This window comes from Haliotis rubra, unplaced genomic scaffold, assembly GCF_003918875.1.
Source record: "Haliotis rubra isolate DU_JTF1 unplaced genomic scaffold, ASM391887v1 Scf759, whole genome shotgun sequence".
In the NCBI taxonomy this organism is placed as follows: Eukaryota; Metazoa; Mollusca; class Gastropoda; order Lepetellida; family Haliotidae; genus Haliotis; species Haliotis rubra.
This window is the reverse complement of record NW_025767478.1, coordinates 383,032-402,484: the sequence shown is the minus strand read 5'-3', so window position 1 is coordinate 402,484 and position 19,453 is coordinate 383,032. Positions and strand designations below refer to the sequence as shown.

At 41.2% G+C, this 19,453-nt stretch overlaps 1 protein-coding gene across 3 annotated transcripts in view; it reads right to left on the bottom strand.

Annotated features, from left to right (window-relative positions):
* Window positions 1–19,453, bottom strand: part of LOC124260269 — a 34,259-nt gene that overhangs the window by 8,323 nt on the left and 6,483 nt on the right. The window contains exons 1-2 of one of the 3 annotated variants that reach the window (XM_046694529.1): window positions 16,533–16,635; window positions 9,172–9,244 (exon numbers count right to left, since the gene is read on the bottom strand). The gene's annotated coding sequence lies outside the window, so the exon portion shown is untranslated. Of the gene's footprint in view, window positions 1–9,171; window positions 9,245–15,070; window positions 15,194–16,532; window positions 16,636–19,453 lie in introns of those variants that run through there. The other 2 variants (XM_046694530.1, XM_046694528.1) reach the window with 2 other exon arrangements.

Genomic DNA, 19,453 nt, shown 5'->3' with positions numbered 1-19,453 from the left:
TTAAGATCTTTATCAGAAATTCCGTTTTTTTGTGGTACCAATATTTCCTGCGTAGAAAGGTGTCGTTTTCATGACCAGCTAAACCTGTATATTGATTTGCAGTTATCGGAATCGGGCTTCGCGCCATGCTGTTTAAAAAGTAATAGCTGATAATCGGCTCATCGTGGTATTTGTACTGTGTTTCAAACCGAGGGTACAAATTATTCATTTATCGTTTGACTTGAATATGTATCTGAAACGAGATGTCTGGCGAATTGTTCGGAATAGTAAATGCGCAGTCTTGAATTATTAAAAGATGGATTCATAGCTGAGCACTAATTATGTTTGTAAGGGACATGTGCACGAGATGGTGAGCTCACGGTTCTGGAATTCATTTATTTGAAAACACGTAGGCTTGCAAATATGTACTACGTTTCGCATTGAGAGACGTAAACAGTGCGTAATGTGTTTGTGGGCATGAGTTGGGGAGGTTGAAAGCGCATGAATAGCAGGGTGGGTGCAGGGTATGTCGTGTTGGAGATGCTCATCTAGATTTAGCCTGTTTCACAATCCCTGAACCTGCCCTCCCTGCAATGCTAATGCTACACATGAAGCAAGTCTAGATTTCCCCAGGTTCAGATTCCTCTGAATCTCCCAACTTTTCAATTTAAATGGGTGTATTTGTTACTATCAAGATTATATATATTCAGGGACTAAGCGTTAGTCTAAACAAGATTGTGCATGAATGAATGCATAGCCATGCATTTAAGCGCATTTGTACACATGCATCTAGATAAAAGCGATGGGTTTTATACAGCGGAACTATGAAGCCCGTAACAGAGGTATCAACATAATGTAACGATGATAACAATGATGATGATGAAAATGACGATGATAGTGATGATGATGACGACAATGAAGATGATGAAAACGACGACGACAATGAGGTTTCATTACGTGTATTAGAGGTAGTAGCATATCAATAAATTTTACAATGGAGATGATGAAAACGATAATGGTGATGATGATGATGATGACGACGACAATGATGAAAACGACGACCACGACAATGTCCTTTTTTTACGTGTATTAGAGGTAGGAGCATTTCAGTAAGTTTTATAATGGGATGATGAAAGTGATCACGATGATGATGAAAATAATAATAAGCATAACGATGACAACATCTCACCCACCTTCTCCGATATCCCTATGAACGACTTACTCACTCCTCGCCAACCCGCCATGTGACAACTCACCACTAACAACCTACAGTCACTGGCCACGGTGGCCGAACAAACTGTGATTAACGTACCATTAACCTTTCGACCACTCCAATAAAAACCCAACCCTTTTTGTAATTTTCCCCAGGCTCCGTGAGTGACACTTCTTTGCGGGTAATTAGGCAGAATGTGTCAGAAGCAGATCTCAAAGAAGGATAATTTCAGTATTAGCGACAACTTTCTCGCTCCACCCAACAGCCAAATCACACATCGAGAAGGGACTTGCTGTATGACTGTAGCCAATAAGATTATCACTGGAGAGTCCAACAAAGGACGTGCACTAGAGATCAAGTAATGAGCAGAACAGCTTAGCGAATTTTTCCTTGTCAAATGAGGCTTGCATTTGAGGTAATACGAGACTCTTGTCAACGCTGCGGTGTGATAATTTTGGAGACTTACCAACTGCCTGTTCTGTCATTTTAAGCTTAGGCGCTAATCTTTTATTGGTAGTAAAACGTCTCGACCCCTCCGTCCATACAGCGTACCCTTTGATCATATATTAATCGCTTTGTTTCAACTCACCGTGAGCTTTCGTAAAGGATGTAAAACGGACTAAACTTTTGCCAGAACGCAATATTCCTATTCCGTGGGAAAACGGACAAAGGGCATCTTACAGCCATTTCTCTTAATGAAACCGACATCTTAGAGTTAACCCGCCTGTTTCAAATCCAGGCAAAATCGCACTGGTTCGGGAAGAAACAAAACGATCTGAAAGCTTGTTCGACAGAATAATAGCAGCACCAAAGAGATACATTGACGCTTCTTGAAACCTGTATCACGGGGTTGGAACTAGCGTCTTCACAGCAAGCGAGACACTGAGGTCACTTCTATCAAAATCCAATCAGTTTTCAACAAGTGATTGTCCGTTACCCCCTACCTCCAAACCCAGCTGAAGCCTCTCGACAGAAGGGGATAGTGTTCGCCTCACCGATTTCCCACAACCCAACGTTAAATTACCACACTTCGACTTTTGTGCCCATCGTGAAGCTTTGTCGCGGCCATAACGCCCCCCTCTGACCCCATGCCGGCTCCATGTGGGTTTTCCTGAAACCTTGTTAGGGATTTTGTTAGTTAAAAGGCTTAGGGTTAGGTAAAGGTCCTAGGGTGCATGATTGATGTCTCCTCCCCAAGGTATTAGATCCGGGCTAATTTGACCACTCTAATGCTCATTTGACAACCAGGGTGTCAATTGTAATCAAAGTTCACAAGAGCGAAGACATGCTCTAAACCCAATCTGAAACTTGAAATATTTTCTTTTGATGGTCAATGAGCTATCAAAGAGAGGTTTGGGATTTGATGTTCAGTTTTCGACTTGAGTATAAATGTACGTAAATGAATAATTTCTATCTTGAACGTTATTTTATCCAAGCATGTTGTATCAAAATATCATTTACCCCTCATGGGAAATATGAATAAAAGAGAAATAACAGAATATATATAATTTTGACAGAAACAATTCCAAATCAATTGAAAAGGAACCCCAGTGTGAAGGGAGATTCTGAACCTGAGGTAATCCAGATTTGCTTCATTTATCAGTGCGGAAAGGGCTAGGCAGAAGGGAAATAATGCAATTCGAGGACTGTGAGACAGCCTTTACGAAGCACTGAATGACTATATGATATGCACTCAAATGACATCACAGTGACACCAAACCCTAAGATATGCATTGGTCCTGTAAAGTTTATGATAACATACATATAACCTGTGGCAGCTCCAACTGAAATTCTGTAACAGCTGTGATAGAAAACATCAGTACCTACCCTTTGTCTTGAAGATTTGGTTTTCAAGACACATGCAAGAACCAAGGAAATCAGCTGATGTTCCAGTGGACGGAAGCACCTGACAAGGAACCTCTGATATCCTCTTCCAAAAGTCAACAAAATACTATCACAGACAGGTACAGATCCGAGTCGGATGAGGACTCAAGATGAACAGCAAATCCTCAGAACATGTCAAACAAACTCCAACAGCAAGTCCTCAGAACATGTCAAACAAACTCCAACAGCAATTCCGATCTGGTCATCAACTGATCCCGACCCACGAGCATCTGAGCTCAACCCCATCCCTTGACCAATAAAGTTGCCAGTGTGATACAATCATTATCACCATCAACTGACCAGTAGATGGACATTGGACCACGTGTTGACACGTTATGCCGCGTTAAGCAACCTCTATAGGTGACACTCGATTGCATGCTGTTATAAGCTGGCCGGAGTGTTCAGCCCATTATTGGCTTTTAACGGATGGTGTTATTTACGTTATCTAGCATTACCATGTTGGTATTGTGATGGGGCGATGATCCAATGGGGGCGAGGAAGATTACATTGGATGAAGCCATTGTTCGTGTCGAGAAGCAATTATACGAGTTGAATACACTTGTTGTAGGAAAACACCATTGCAAGCCAAGCGGGCACTTTAATTCGTGGCCTTCATTGCGGACATGCCAGACCAAATTGAAATCTTGACATTTAGACAATGACCAGGGTGTTTCGATATTTGAAATGGACTTTTTAAAGGGTGTCAATTTGACATGCGTGTACAGCTTTCGTGAAAGGAAAGAGTTACTTCTGTGAGAAAAATATGGAAAAGTCGCAACACAAGATTTAAGAAACATCAACTACAATCTGTTGTAGGTTCAAGGGTAACTCGTTTATGTGTACATCGCACTGAATGACCTTTCTCCCGTGTACACCCGATGGCTGGATTAAAGAGGTTGTCCACCACAAACCTAAACCTTCATTGTACAAGAGGAAGTCTGATGATATATTTTGTCCAAACAAATGGCTACTTGACCAGACAAAAAAACAAACAGCTTTCACCAAATCAGCAGTAAGGGATACCCAATAGGTTGTCCTCCAAGAACCGATACCGTTTCCTTGTACAAGAGGAAGTCTAATGTTATTTGTTTTAGTCGAATAGTTCCTTGACGAGACAGAAAATCAAGTTTTCACCAAATCAGGCAAACCCAATACTGAACGAGGCTAGAAACTATCTCCGAGAGCATTTTAATGATCTCCACCCTTCAAGCAACGTGGTATCATAACCCAAATGAAATATATTTATGTGTTGATGCGATAAATCAACTTTTAAAATTTCAATTTTGGAAAATAAGTAACCATCAATGGTAAACATACGTTAGCCATAATTATATCGAACTCGAGCCTGAATTATTTCGACATTTCGTTTATATCGATGGATCTTTAAGGCCAAGGACAAAAGACAGGCGGACGGACGCACACGCGCGCACGCACGCACTCCCCACGTGCATTACACACCACCGTGTGCTGCGACTCATGATAACAGTGTACATCAAGCGACTAATAACTTAAACTAAATGAAATACGTTGTTTCTGCTCATTACTTAGATTACGATCAACACAATATGTCAGCCGGACTGAATTTACACGACTAATGCTACAATCAATACTGCGAACAGCGATAGGGTATCCCCGTGTTTAACAAGTGGCAAGCCCGGTCGGTTTAGATGTCATAAACACTGTGATCTCCCCGCTTAGGAGCCACTAAACGTCAATGTTGACTTGCCAGGAAATTAATTGTAAATGTCAATACAGATTTGCCAATTGATAACCGAATCGGTCTTCGTACAACAGGCTGACTCAAGTTCCCGTTCAGGATATTATCTTGTGTTTTCGCTTCGCAATGATGATCCTTGGTCTACGCAATCTTGATCGTCAGTAAGTAGGTTAAATGGTTTTGTGGCGATTGTTGGGTGAGTTTGATTTTACTCTGCAATATTCCAGCAATATCGCGGCGGGGGGACATCGAAAATGGGTTTCACACATTGTACCCATGGGAAATGGAACCCGGGCTTTCAGCTAGACGAGCGAATGCTTTAACCACTAGGGTACTCCGACGCCCCCGATATCGCGACAGGGAGACATCATAAATAGGGTTCATGAACATTTTCATTTGGGGAATCAAAGCATAGGCCTGACGAGCGGCCACGAGCGACCACTTTCACCAATAAACCAACTCATTTGTCAATCATTGGAGTAAGGTAAATAAGCGTAAGCATGTATGTTTTTCATAAAACATATAGTAAATCAAATCGGACAACCAATGAGCAATAGCATGAGCAGCAAGTCACGCTTCCAGGGCAAATTTCATTCAAAAAACAAATCATCGATGCCAAACAGGTAAGAGCTGACATTGTTCATTCACAGAAGCCATGTTGTCCAACCGATTCACGTAGTAAGCATTTACGACAGTTGAACTTCTGTTAGCCATTTGGAGCCATTTCAACATACACATGGGTTCGAACCTGGTCCTAATGCTTGATGAGCAAACGAACACAATTCCACACCATAAGAACTAAAACTAAAGGTCTGTTTGTGATCATTATGTAATAAGATGACAGATTATTGAGAAAACATCCAGAACCAAGAGATGTTCAATATGATCAGGGGCGGTGGGGTAGCCTAGTGGTTTAAGCGTTCGCTCGTCAGGCCGACGACCCGGGTTCGATTCCCGACATGGGTACAATGTGTGAATCCCGTTTCTGGTGTCCCCCGCCGTGATATTGCTGGAATATTGCTAAGAGCGGCGTAAAACTAGACGCACTCAGTATGATCAGATGACCTCAGTGGTCCACATTCCTCCCAACAGACGCCAATCTAAGTCCTGTTGGTCACCATTATCGATGACCAAGTGTCAAGACTCTTGTGAAACTGACCCTCACGCCACGAACACCTGTTACGACTAACGATAGCCACACGTTTCCCTGTATGTACACAGTACACCCACTAAACGTAGCAAACACATGGGACATGAACACGACAAACACAGGGAATACAGTCGTTAAATAAACACATTGATGTATTGATACCCCGTCTACAGCCCGGTAGAAAGACGTAGTGTACGCTCATAAATATGCATGACCACTCGAAGCTGGAAAGTCAAGTGACCATCTGCAAGATAGCATTGATGTGTCGAGAGGAGTCGGGAAACGCGATACTTCAAAGACAGGCGCGATCACTGCTACAATATTATCACTACCCGTGTTCAAGGACCAAGTTTATTGCTGTAAACGATATGTCCGGTGAGTTGGATAAAGACTGGCTTGTCACCTGGCTCTCATGTTGCAGAGCGTTTGGCAAAACGTTATGATGCATAAAGAATTATAAGCAGAACTGGATGAGTAAATTTGGTTAATGTTTTCATTGTCCGGTTAGATGAACATGTCCTTTTCAAGTGCAAGAGCTTCGCAAGTATAATTTAGTTTTCAGAAACACTCACAGGCTGGTGGTGAATGTTGAAGGTTTGCAAGACTGAAATAGGGGTTGTGGTGTGATATGGTGCGAAAAGTAATATTTTTTAATAGAACACATCACTGGTGAAACGTCTGTCAGTGTTATAAGGATAACATTGCCACTTTACACACAGAAACCCAAATTGATCACTAGTCCATATCGGCCACAACCCTGCCTCACTCACTCACTTTAGAGAATAATGCTTGATGCTACAACAACGAGTGCAGTAGCAGTAGACATTTGCCATATGTTGGACCAGGATGTAAACCGGTTATAGTTTTCAAGCATGGACTAGATAGCCACAAGGTGGCACTTATTATTTCCACATGTGACGTACAACAGGTTTCAACAAAGACTTCCACCATACCTTATCACTGCCTATTCATTTGCTATAAATATGACCTTTGCTCCGGATGAAAACCACTTTTGTTATTTGCCATAGGAATCTGATCTATGATAGATACAAGTCATTCATGTCTACATGGTCACCCCAAGACGACCTCTGGTCAACACGTATGCCATTGTCCCAACATATTTACATTATCCGAACCGTAAGCAACAGTTGCCATACAATATTTTGTACATGCTCTTGCTTCAACGAACATGCACAGGAGTCAGACAAGGAGATTTGCTATCTCCACTTTGAAAACAGAATCTTCAAACGGTTGATGGTCTGTGAAATATACATTCCTTAGAAATGCAGGTCTATCCTCTTCTGTTGGAATTATATAGTTCAGGTTTCAATAAAACGACGGGAATGACCCTAAACTCACCCCTGGTCATCGCTGGCTTGTAATCCACGGACCTAAAGCGATGATTTACCTGTCATGGACGTGGCGCATATTGTCGCCATTGGCTCATAAATCATGCCTGACTACTGTCCAAGCGAATGGACATCAGTATAACGAATAACCCGTGGCAGAGGCGGGCCTTTGAGTTTGTGGAACATTAACAATAACATGGAAACTCTACTCCTCCTGGTCGTTTAATGTAAAGGATGGTCCCTTGTCCATGGGGCAGTTTCTACGTCATTAAACTGAGCATTTGGTTCGGAAAACCTTCACAGGTCTTTGCTACAGTTGTGTAGATACAGTATATAGATTGTTTTGGTTCATATGTATGCAAATCATAGGACTGGAACATGTACAGAGGTGTCAGTTGTCCATGGGGGTAATTTCTAAGTCATTAAACTGTCCATTGTCGAGCACGCCTCGCTACTGTAGGTACTGTGTATAGTTTGTGTCCGTTCATGTTAATGCAAATTGTAGGAGTGGAAAATAAAGTTCAGAGATTCGGTTTATTGTCAACACTTCACCAGTCTGAATATATAATTTTATTGGCCATTTAACGGGTCATCAAGTCTCTCCCCGCTGATAATTTTTATGGAGAAGTGGGCATCAATGAAATACAATGTAAACGAAAATGAGAGATTCTCCAATTGCAACTTTATGTAGCCGATCTACAAGATTAGAATTAATGTATTCATACAAACGGTTATTGACCTTTCAGGTGTCCAGTTCCAATTGGTATGATCATTTAGGTCGATTGTAAACAAAGATGTGGCCGACAAGAGCTGGTCGTGTCCTGATGTCTAAGAGATGATGATTTGAGTTCAATTTACGCCGCAGGTTGATTGTAAACAAAGATGTGGCCGAATAATCGAGTCCTGATGACTAAGACAATCCAGTGATCAACAGCATGCACTCGGCATCGACCTCTGCAATCGAGTCTGAACCGATGACAGTGATCAACCAAGCCAGCAATAGGGACCCTGATGTCTAAGAATGACCGTTTACATGTCTACGTTATTTTGATCGAATAATTTAATATAGTATGGGACACCACACGATGACAATGGCTGTGCCCTTAGGGTAATAAAACTCGAAAAAATTTCACCCTGATACGTATTATTCAGTCATCACGTTTTGTCAACGAATGTGTGAATATAAAGGTAGACGAGGAATACGGGATTTGGTCACCTTTTCAAGTTTGATTCAAAGTCAAGGAACATTATCAAAGGCTTTTCCTGAAATGGTACCTCTAAACAAAAATGTTATTTTCTAACAGTTACCCTAATAACCCAGTCCTTGAAGTTAAGTGTGTTATCGGCATTATATAAATTGGTGAGTCAATAATATAGCATACGACTTATGGATAACAGCTTCTTATATATTGCATAGAGCGACGTTTCGGTGTTGATTTTCTTGTTGCTTGCATTGATCAACGTTTCGGTGTTGATTTTCTTTTAGCTTGCATTGATCAACGTTTCGGTGTAGATTCACCGTTTTCAAGCTAAATGTGACTACAACCAAGTGTTGAGAAGTCCTTGGTTTGGTTACAAACATGGTAACTATTAAAGAGACTCCACCTCGACGGATACTGAACAGTCCATTGGCATGGTATTGACCTCTCCGATCAGAGTGTTGTATACCTAAGGTCAAAAGCGCTTTGGGCATGGATGTAGATGGGATGGACTAGACCGCTATATGAATACCTATATAATAAGAAACGTCAATATCTGCAATCACGCTGGTTAAAGAAGAACGGTTGGATTTTCATTATCTGGGCATTTTTAACCAAAGTGTTTCATGTTTTCGTAATCTAACCTCTAAACGCCAATCAAATTGTGTCGTCACACTTACCAAATGTCAGTGGTTGCGTCTAGTCGAGTGATGGTTCCACTGCAGATAATCCAATGGTAAGCATCAAAGAATACTGCAATAAAACAAAAGAAAAATAAATTAAATGTTCCGTCAAAATATAATATCATAGTGACACAGCCATGGTAATGTTTCATGAAACGGGCTTATCATGGCATCTACCTGAGGAATATTCATCGTCGCACCTCCAGCTGAAGCACACTTGCGACTGAAGCAATTAATCCAAACTAAACGTCAATCTATGACATTTGGTTCCTGTTAGAAAAGAAACCTACATCACAGAACACCCGAAAAACGTCTTTGGGAGAGTTTGGGTTATATCAAGGGGAGGTAACCGTGGTGCATATTGAACTCTCTTTTCCTGCCAAGAAATCTCGTTGAGTATCACGTGACTTAAAAAGAATGGCGATTGTCGCGTGTCGCGTAATTAGTGAAGGTACTTAGTAAGGTGATCTGTGGTGCTGGATAACAGGTGGTAGACAGGTGAAATGGCTGGAAACAGCCCAAGACAATAGTCGAGGCAGAAACATGGAAACATTAGAAGCGCTATCTGAAAGGTCGCGTGCGCCTGGCGGAAGATCTGGCTCGTGGACACAGTCTCCTGGATGTCTTGGGTTGTGGTGATCTCAACAATGCACGATCTGGTAGCATGTGTGTCTCGGGTAACTATCAAGTCTCATTAAACGAGATTGCTGTAAGGAAAGTCCAGGACCCTTGTCGGAAAACGTTCTTATAGTTACGATTACCGTATGCCTGTGATAGAGTGGGAGACTTACGATTGCCAAGCGGACAATGCATGTGCTATGCGTAGCATGTGCGTCACAGGTAACTATCAAGTCTCTGTAAACGAGATCGCTGTAAGGAAAGTCCTAGGCGCCGTTCTACAAAGCGAGCGTAGCGCTGAGGCGGTCGTAACTCCCATACTTTAACACAAACTTAAGACAGTTGTAGCTGTACGATCGCTTTGAGGGATCTTAGAGTTACGATTATTGTAAGTCTCGGATAGAGTGGCAGACTTATGATTGCCTGCTACGATCGCTCTGGGAGAGGAGGCCTATTTTTGTAGGTTCGGATTTGTTGAATCATTACTGGTTGGGAATTGGTTTCAGCCACAGTCACATGATTGTTCATGACTGACTGACTGACTGAGTTTGGTTTTACGCCGCTTTTAGCAGTATTCCAGCAACATCATGGCGGGGGACACCAGAGATGGGATTCACACATCGTACCCATGTGGGGATTCGAACCCGGGTCTTCGGCGTGACGAGCCAACGCTTTAACCACTAGGCTACTCCACCGCCCCGATTGTTCATGACGATGTTTAGGTGTTAGTGTTTTGGATGCATTAACGAGTGAATTTTAATATGGATTCCCCGATCAGTCGTCACTATATACAGACTCCGAATCCACACTCCGAATCCACACTCCTTGTTTTGACCCACTTTGCCGCCAGGCAGGATAACAAGTCTTATCTCTTACTAGGTGGGGTAGCCTAGTGGTTAAAGCGTCCGCTCGCCACGTTGAAGACCCAGGTTCGATTCCCCACATGGGTACAATGTGTGAAGCCCATTTCTAGTGTCCACCGCCGTGATATTGCTGGGATATTGCTACAAGCGGCGTAAAAACCATACTCACTCACTCATTCTTAACATGTCTTTACCATGACCCTTTCGGGATCGAACCATCGACCTTCCTCTTTCTGAGCAGACGTACTATCAAATATCATTAGAACAGTTGTCGCTTTAAATAATAAACCAACACTGTATAATATCAATTCGTTAACCATATACACAAGATCAGAACAAATTTACCCATTGTACATGGCAAACATACTTAAACCCGACATCAATCCTTGGAGCCATCTGCTAAACGTGAGCATTACATACAAAGAGAAAATCATTTCCTTTCTCCCAGGTAAATTTATACTGGACAGTATTGAGAGATTAGGGGACAAACATGATCAACCTGCTAATGACCACTGGTCAAATACGATACCGCGCGGACGTATATACTTTTCAAGGTCAAAAAGCTATGCATATTTGCCGTCTGCTTTTCTCTTTGGCACGCGGAGAAAGCAGACGATATTCGCCAGCTGGTCGAAGACCAAAACGATTTGAACGGTGACCGGTTCATATAAATTATCAAGACAACTAGTCGAAAAAAATGTCTATGGATGTCGTAGAATACAAAAGCCTAAGTGTGGTGTTCCTGCAGAAAGCTGTTATTGATAGACAACCTTCAGATCGTGTCACATTCGCATTGATCTATGGAATGCAATTAGGGGTAGGAGCGCGTGCGCATCGGTGATAGAAAACCGGAATAATACACACTTATTGTATGGCATATTGGCATATTTTGAGCGGGAGTTTGGTTCGACACGTGTCGGATTATTTCCTATTTCCACCATCGCAATTAGCGATCATCAAAATCTATCTTGCTGGTCTCCGGTCATGTTAATGAAAGATGGCTGATTTAAGGTTTCATCTGATTTATGACACGACCCTGAGTACATAATCATAGGGAATTCTATTGGCAGTAATTCCCTTCCAGTGTTACAATCAGCTGTAATCCCAGATCTGAAAGTATATCCTCAAGTATCAATACTCGGTACTGTTCCGGTAATTCGGCACTGATGATGAGGACAGCACATGTCGACATAATGGACCGAAACATATTGGACGTTAAAATATGCAACTCTGATGTAAATAATTGCCCTGCTGAAGTCGATATAATTCGCCGCATGTAATTAGGCACGCTGTAGTTTGCAAGCTACATCACAATAATATGTTAAATAACTGAGCCAGGGTCAGAGAACGAAAGGTTGATGCTAAGAGCATCCAGTCACGAATATGAGTCACAATGACATGTAACCATGGTAACCAAGCCACATAACCGGATCACAGATCACCTCTTGTAAGAAACATGCGTTGCTAGGGACCTATGTTACGAGAAACTAGAAAAAATTGTTGGCAACTTCTAGAAACGACATAGAAAACTACTTATCAACTACATGTATGTTCAATATAATACGACAATTTTCCATACATATTTACAACATCGGGGTATTAACCTTACGCTGGAAGGGCATCACATACGTAATGCGTCATCTATTGACGTTGAACACTTTAACCATCTGTAAACTCACATACAATGACACAGAGAATAACAAATTCAACAACAATGCTCGTTCGGGGCTGATGACACAAAAAGCGCGCCCGTCGTAGGGAGACGCAATCTGCACAGCCATGGAGACCGTAAACATCTGTGATGGGCTTCCAGTGTGGAATGTTAATATGACAACACGGCTGCTGTAATTATAGTGTAGCGTATTCCATATGTATAATAAACGTCTACGTCTCGATGATCACCGCCCAGCCGGGACGAGAGTCAATTCTTGTACCACTGCAAAGAAGGGCATAATCTTTGCTGACTGTTCAGGTTCATGGGAGATGTATGTTCAACATTTAGTTGCATGTTCAGCCCAGTGAATGACAATATGAGAGTGTGGGCAAGGCTCTGGGTTTGTATTGACAGAAGGTCTGTAAGAACTACAACCGACAGATGGAGAACCAGAGAGATGGTTTAACTCATTTCATAAAGTACTTGATACACAATTTCGTGAACTGTCGACTGTGAAAAGAATATAGTACATGACCCATTGCCAGTATTACTCATCAGTAAATACAGTTTGCACTTGGGTAAGCTTTGAATATATCAGCTTGAACCTACAGTGTTCATGCACTGGTAAGCATAAGCAAAACTGACTGACTGACTGAGTTTGGTTTTACGCTTTTAGCAATATTCCAGCAACATCACGGCGGGGAACCTACACATGTGGGGATTCGAACCCGGGTCTTTCAATAACCATTGGCTACCCCACCGCCCCGCATAAGCAAAGCATATATGTTTAACTCCGAGTGAATATTGCTTAATCCCGCATCAGCCATTTGTAGCTATGACATATCTTTACAGAATTCTGTGTATTGGAAACTGATATCGGATTTATCTTATTTAAATACATTTATATCGGTTTTATGTTTAAATTGGATTTTGTGACTAGAAGGTTAATCGTGGGTAAATTAATCGTAAATATGTTTACTAAACGTTTCTCAGAGGTAAACCTGAGCATTTACTGGATAAGATATTGATCCATTAAATGACATGTTCATTAGATATGTCATTTTAAAACGCGATATATTGTTTTAACGTAATAATAAAATCGTCCTACCGTTACTTGTTTAAACGAAACCAAACATTACACAATCTGTCGCCGTGTCAACATCGTCAACATTGTCAGCATCGTCACGAACAGATCAGTTAGTCGTGATAAGATATCTTGACTAGACAAAGGCTTTGGGTACGGAGTATATTAGATTTATCTCATTTATACTTCATTTGCACATTTCATGAAATATTAACAGTCGGGTGTTCATTTCACTATCCAGTAGCGCGGTACAATTGAATACCTGGGGTGTTAATTAGCTTACCCTCGTCACATATGATTGAGTAGGGATATAGATACATCTTCAAGGGCACATTATTCGTGTTTGGGGCTGTACTTGCTATCCGAATGGCCCTGATGCTGTTTTATATATTCACACATGAAAACGTCTCTTCAAGGGCACGTTATTCGTGTTTGGGGCTGTACTTGCTATCCGAATGGCCCTGATGCTGTTTTATATATTCACACATACTAAATGAAACACCTGTCTTTCAATTATCAATCGATGGATGCTTGGATGATGTAATGAGGTTTTGAAAAGGGTTACCATGGCAACAAAGTGATCGGTTTGTATTTATCTGATCATCGTGTTATTACGTAACTATATACGTCAATGGGTAAAACGAGTATTACCGGGTTTCCATGGAAACGTGGATATGTAAACAGCAATCGTGATTACCTTGTCCAACATAACATCCATTTTAATAAACACATGGATTCACATTCTGCATTGAATTTCCGTTCCTACTATCATATCAAACAAATTATTACCTAAAAATAGTAGTTTAGCTGAGTTGAGATTTACGTCACATCGGCATTATTCCAGCCTTATAGTGACGAGATCATTTTAAGTACAATGTCCAAATGAGTTTTATTTTAAAAACATGTATTCGTTATATTATTATTTAAAAACAGCAATTGTCATAGCACCAAATTCATCATGGCGCTTTAATGTGCTGTGTTTGCCAGTTAGGACGAACTCGGTGAACACAAAATTTGGCCTGTTACTCAAACAAGTCTGAAGACATACGGTTGTAACGAACTCAAAAAGGACCACTAATTTTATTTCGTTATAGCCGAGGTTTGTTATTAGCAATTAAACTAAATTGAGTGAGTTTGGTTTTACGCCGCTTTTAGCAATATTCCAGCAATATCACGGCGGGGGACACCAGAAATGGGCTTCACACATTGTACCCATATGGGGAATCGAACCCGGGTTCGGCGTGACGAGCGAACGCTTTAACCACTAGGCTACCACACCGCCCTCAACTAAAATGAAAGACAATTGGCCTAGACAAAAAATAGTTCGTTATATCCGATAGTTCGTTACAAGCGTGTTCGTTACAAACCGTACGTAGATGTTTTGGTGGGGTAGCCTAGTGGTTAAAGCGCTCGCCCGTCACGCCGAAGATCCGGGTTTGAATCTCCACATTGGTACAATGTGTGAAGCTCCCGCCGTGATATTGCTGGAATATTGCTAAAAGAGGCGTAAAACCATATAACTCCCCAAAAAGCACGAAGTCAATCCCAGTGTGCTCATTAAGGAGAAATGTCATCTCAACTCCGTCGTTAACAGCGTCCACAGAAACACAATGTCAGTATTTACTCGCATTTCAACAAAACGGTCAACAAACGCTGGACAAAATCCCTTCTACATACCTAATGGCCACTCCACCTTTCCCAAATCACCAACATGTCTGGATAGAGCACAGGTCATGTGAAGTATTTGGACGGACAGGAGAGTATTTCTCACAAACCAAGGCCTATCGAGTTTCTTGACACTTGTCTAGTCGCGTGCGTCTAGACAGATGAGATGACGCTCTGAGCTCTGAATGTGCCGCTCCGCTCGGCGCTCTTGAGTTGTACCTGCCTGGCCGTCAGTTAAGTGAGTTTCGGTATGAATGAATACCCGGTGTGTATGACATTGCTAGGATTGAAGAAACTCGAGATTCGTTCTTTAAAACGTGTTGACTTTCTTAATGTTTTCGTCCATGGCAACAGAACCCGATACCCAACAAGCAGATTGACGAAGATGTCTTTATAGTGTAATGACAAACGTGGAGCTAACTAGCGACAGCCTCAAAGACACATGTAAGGAATTTCAAATATATAACCAGTGTGTCTTGATACGTATATATTGGTAATCAACCTGACGTACATTTATGAGTGAATGGGTGAGTTTAGTTTTACGCCGCACTCAGCAATATTCCAGCTATATGGCGGCGGTCTGTAAATAATCGAGTCTGGACCAGACAATCCAATGATCAACAGCATGAGCATCGATCTGCGCAATTGGGAACCGATGACATGTGTCAACCAAGTCAGTGAGCCTGACCACCCGATCCCGTTAGTCGCCTCTTACGACAAGCATGGGTTACTGAAGATCAATATTCTAACCCGGACCTTCACGGGTCGTATATTTATGAACTCCGATATATGTGAAACCTGTTCTACCGTCATGGCTAAAAATAAACCCAACTCCTACAAAACGAATACATATTGAATTGGTAGCTCATGTAATTCATCGAAAGGTGAAGAGGAACCTGTTTGTATATATTTATAATAAAATGGAATTCTTTCAAGCTGGTGTTAGGGTGACCCAGTGGCAGCTATTTGAGAGTTGTGTCAAATCACACAACATAGCTATAAAAGCCTTAAGTAACATTTACTGTAAAAATACCAAATACATACTTTACTGTAAATATATTGTATCGATTATTGTTATAACCTCTCCTTTCTTTGAGGTGCGACCATAACTGTGAATGAGTGAGTGTGGTTTTACGCCGATTTTAGCAATATCACGGAGGGGGATACCAGAAATGGGTCTCACACATTGTACCAATGTTGGGACTTGAACCCGGGTCTCCGGCGTGACGAGCGAACGTTTTAACCACTAGGCTACCCCACCGCCCCTCGGTAACTCTGATACGTGTGTTTGTAACCTTCATCTATCAAGTAAGATTAATATTTTACTGTCGAAAATCTCATGGATATTAAAAATATCGATTTCTTATATGATATATTATTTATTTTGCTACCACGACACCATAAGAAACACGATTGTGGGTGGAACATAATCAATCACATTCCTACACGCACACACGTATCATATATTACTTACGTATTCAAATCGTAAGTACAGCCGTCCTGAGCCCAATCTTGAATTTACATCCACAATCAACACCCCTGCACCTGTGCACGTCTAATGAAGACACCACACCTTGATCCAGCTCACATCATTCTTATAAACGATCACATGAATACTACCGAATACTCCCCACTCAGCGCCCGCCTATACAGAACCAGTCACCAGTGACGCCATGTTATCTCACGTTAATTTGCGTGACGTTCCCTCTGAGTCCTCGCAGCTTGGGGGTAGGAGAAGAGGGGTGGGGGTGGACAATAAGCTTGGTTTATGAAACTGATAACCCGACAGCTGATAAGGACCCGACATGAAAGCGAGGTGGACTCGCACCGATTGCTGTGACTCGCCAGCGGATTAAGATAATCTTGTGATTATAAGATAACGCCCACCTAAATACATGTTTTCGTAGCTGTCTGTTTGGGAGGTTTTAACACTAAACGGTTGGCATGGGTGTCATTTTATGATTTTAGCGTAATTAGTCTTTTGTCCGGTGTTGTGTTTTAGCTTAAACGACTTTTATAGTTCATCCCTATCGTTAACGAGGCGGCTTGGTCTGACATTTGAAGCAATCTTATCCGACAGGCTTTGCTTATATATTCAGGGTGTACCCTTACGCATAAACTGTATCGGAACGTCGTATTGAAATAATGAATAAATTTAAAATCCTTCAGTCAGCCATGTCTTCATTAATACCAGAGATTCTATACGTTAGGAGGATCGTGTTCTAGAAGACTAAATATGTTGTATGCGTTTATAAATTTGAAAAGCAACGAATGGGTGTCTATTGCTCTATGCCACACTTTGCGATAATTCCTTCAATACGACCACGGGGACAAAAGAAATTGGCTTCATACGTTGTAACCATGGGGATTCGAACCTTGGTCATTGTCGTAACGAACAAACGGTTTAAACCACTAGGCTACCATCTGGCCCTGAAGCACATTACGTCTCCATTCCTTGAACAATGTACATTTAAAAAGAGTTTCAGGAAAGACAAATAGTTGAATAGCATTCAGAAGTGAGACAGATGAAGTGGAAATTATGGATTTCAACATCTGTGTAATGCAGAATACATAGAGAGCTTAGTGAATCTATAAGTACACATGATTATGACATGATCCTCTGCTTATCATATGGCGCTTCGGCGAAATTAGATTTTCATTGTCTTAAACTAACATAAATACCGTTGTGTCGAACCCTGCTGTCTCGAAATTAGAGAAGTGAAACTTTGGCTACTGCGTATTTCTTAACTTACAGAAATGATTCTGTATTTATTATTTACGGATGTGTCGAACCTTGGATATGTCGAAGTATTTACGTACGTCCCTTCGACTTCGAGAGAACAGTGTTTGACTGTATATGGCATCCGTAACTCAACGTCCACAACATCAAACAGGTCCTGTAAAAAAACAGTCCAAAAAACGTTCCAAAATCATCAGAGGGATCAAGGTCGACGATCCCCGACCATGTCAGATTGGTCAAGTCAACGCCGAAGAGTATGAATTTTCAAATCACACGGAGCCCAGTCGACCAACGAATTACAGAAATCCCCTCTCAAATATTTCAGTGGGGTTTATTACACCGGAAGATCCCATCGCCAACAGGGCTGGAATTTTGATATGTGAGTAAACACAACAGTTCACGTGAGGACATAAGTGTCACGTTTTCCTAACAACTAATGTCGTTAATAAAAATTTACAGGGTATGTGTTTCGAAAACTGTCTAGATATCGAGCCCTTGGATAACCCAAATGAAAATTGACTCCACTTACACGAATATTTCCTGGACGGGAGATCCCGCTGTTCTGTAATATGCCGTTGGTGCATGTCCTTTTTTTGATTGAGAAGCGATAAAAGGAATGCAAGTTAAAAAACTTCAACCTGTTTCAATAAAGTTCAAACGTGTTCGTGTGAATAGCACTGACAAGAACAAATACTGTCCTCGCGTACACATTTCCGCTGTAAAATATATCGTTGATTTCATGAATAGCCCCTTGGTAAGAAGTGCCGGTGTTGGAACGGTAAGAATAGATAACGTTTGCTTGAACTAAATTTATAATTACTGTTTGAAGATGATGTTTACCTCTTATATTTGTCGATGAGATGTTTTGAATAGGGACACTTCGCGAGCTTTGTTAAATTGTCCTGCTATACAACGTCACGAGAGTTGTCGAAAGGAAGGCATGAAGAATGTATTCTACTAAATTTAGAATTCATCTCCTGTGGGCTTAAATATTTTAACTTTTAAATATAGTTTCACAAAAGGGGATGTTATTTTAAAAAGGAGGATGTAGGACATTTACGTCAGTAAAATGTTGAGTGAGTAAATGTTGTTTTAAGCCGTACCGGGTAGCAGAGTAAGTTCTTATCCCGCCCCCTCTCTCTCTCTCTCTCTCTCTCTCTCTCTCTCTCTCTCTCTCTCTCTCATTTAATTGGTAAAGAAATGACTATTCCTCTTTTTAAAATAAACACTTTGACTTAGGAAGATTATAATTTCAGACACATAAGCATCTATCAATACCTATACATGAAAGGTAGTCAAGTTTGACCTATGTAAACATTCATCAAAGACTTGAAAGACGAGTAAAGTTTACATATTCTTCAAGGTAGAGTTTAAGGAGTGAGTGAGTTAAGTTTTACGCCGCACTCAGCAATATTCCAGCTATATGGCGGCGGTCTGTAAATTATCGAGTCTGGACCAGACAATCCAGTGATCAATAGTATGAGCATCGAGTAGTTTAAGGAAAGGAGTTTTATCGACCACGTGTGCATGTTGAACTGATTTTGAGAGTAAAGAAAGATCTAAGGAGTCACACATGCATGAACTCATTTTAGAAGAAAAAGTAAAGTTTTAAGTAAATGCAAAAATAAATGTGGGAAGGTAACGTTGGAAAGTAA